Genomic DNA, 2,307 nt, shown 5'->3' on the forward strand with positions numbered 1-2,307 from the left:
TCGCGACGTAAGCATACTGTCGCCGCGTTGTCGCTAATCCGTCGCTAACATGGTTAGCGACGGAATGTGATCGTCGCTAATCTACTGCTTTGTTGTAGTGTGAGTTCGTCGCTAAATAAGCACTTATTTGGGTTTGCGATGGATTATATTATGTCACTAAAATAGAGATGAAATATAATTCATCGCAAAACATCAAAAATTCATCGTTGAATATTAGCGACGGATATTATCCGTCGCAAATTTTTAAAAAAAGTCTTAAAGCGTGCGCCTCATACGCCTTGAGACGCACGCCTCGAGGTGAGGCGCGCCTCAAGCCGAGGCGTACACGCCTTAAAGTTTTTAGTCAAATGAGGGTCAAAGTCCTCATTTGACCAAAAATTAGGGTTTTTTACGCAGTTTTAACTAAGCTACTAGTAAAAAATCGAGTTTGATCCATAAGACATTGAGTCTCAAACATAAGCTCAAACCCACACCGGAGGGGGAGCCCCCGGACCCCCCTTACTGCAAGGGCAAAAACTCTGAATCAAGCTCCACAACTCATCAGTTGGACCTATGTTAAAATGAGTGGGTCCTCATGAGGGATTCCAGCTCAGATCCTAAGTTGCAACAAATATGAGACCTCTATTTGTCTCAAATCTAAGAAGAGATCCAAGCTACAACATTAAAAGAGAAAATGGACACTGAAAAGATTTTTGTCACTTTTTTTCTTTTCTATTCTTAATGATTCTTTTCTCGTAGTGTTTTCTTGGGGTAATAAAATGTAGACAAGGTTCATAGATGTCAAAATCAGTAAAGATGGTTCGTCATTGTATACAATATATTTGTTAAGAGACTGGCAAATGAGATCTTTCATAACACTTGAAAAATCAACAATGAAAGAAGAGAGAGAGAGAGAAACAAAACCTCTCTACAAGACAGGTAACACAGACATCGAAATAATACCAATATAAACCTAATGAATATGATGCTCAAATATCCAAATAGAAATAACAAAGTGAAACATTGCGGGGGTGGGAGGAGCATACCTGAATAAGTAGAAGTTGAATACCGGTCTGACACTTGACATCGCTAATAGCAAGATACATGCTTTGTTCGCTTGATTTCTCCATTTCATCATCAGGCATGGCAGATCCAGAAAACTCACCCTGTTTGTTGGAAGAGACTTCAGAGCTACTAATCACATGCACACTGTTCATTTTATTTAGAACCCTTGAGAAATCAGGAAGAGTGACAGTAGTTACTTCTTTCAGTGATAAAACCACTTCTAGCCACTTATCCTTGAAAAATAAACCATCTGCATGGCTCATAAGATGAACAAAAGCTACAATACCAATGCCAGCAAGGCTTTGATGAGGTCGTTTTATGAAACTTATCAGCAACATTAGCACTTTTTTGAGCAAATGGTTAACAGAGTTGTAAAACTTAACAAAGAGATCTACAACAAGTTGTAAAGCCAATGTGCATCTCTCATAAAGCCAAGCATCTTGATCTAGCTCACTTCCATCAACATCTAATCCTTGCTCTTGCAAGCTATCACCATGGATCAGTAGCATGCCGAACATAGTAAAAAATGGGGAAAAGAACAGAATCAAAGACCCGCTCCCACAGAGGTAGAGAGAACAAAATAGGGGAAGTCAACCCTAGGTGGACCCCACTTGGGCCAGTTGGTCCACCAAGGCAAAATCAGATCTGGATCCAACTCGATCCTTATCATGGTGAGTATGTTAGTAATGAATTTTCTAATTTTTTGAATAAGCGTGGAATAAAAAGGTGGTTGTCTTGTCCATATACACCTCAATATAATAAAACTATAAATTATATGCTTCATTTAGGTTATAAGTTTTGGGTTGATACTTTTTGCATTGTAGCTTACTTAATTAATCATCTTCCTATCCCTGTTATAAACTAGAAGTCTCCATACAAACTATTTTTAAACCATGTTCCTGGTAATGATCAACTTAAGATTTTTGGGTGCAACGTGTTACCCATATTTGAGACCATATGTCTATTCAAAATTAATACCTAGATCTAAAGCTTACAATGTTATAAGATATGGTAGCCAACCAATTTTTTATCTCTAGGCATGTTTTGTTCAATGAGTCAAAATCTTTATATATTGGAATAAAAGATCTTATATTAGACAATGATATTATGTCCTGGATCTAGGAACAAAACAAGATCTAATTACCTCCAATAAAACATGTCGGAGCATTATTTGAATCACCTATTGAGCTTTCTGGGTTCGTATCTTAAAATTCCAACCATGTGTTACCATAAGATCCAGTGGTCCAAGGTTATGAGAACCAA

At 37.6% G+C, this 2,307-nt stretch overlaps 1 pseudogene; it reads right to left on the reverse strand.

Annotated features, from left to right (window-relative positions):
* Positions 1-596: 596 nt before the first annotated feature.
* On the reverse strand, positions 597-1,553 carry LOC149813015 (brefeldin A-inhibited guanine nucleotide-exchange protein 2 pseudogene; annotated as a pseudogene).
* Between the last annotated feature and the right edge of the window lie 754 nt (positions 1,554-2,307).

The sequence above is a fragment of the Nuphar pumila genome, chromosome 16 (genome assembly GCF_984573655.1).
Source record: "Nuphar pumila chromosome 16, dmNupPumi1.hap1.1, whole genome shotgun sequence".
Lineage (NCBI taxonomy): Eukaryota > Viridiplantae > Streptophyta > Magnoliopsida > Nymphaeales > Nymphaeaceae > Nuphar > Nuphar pumila.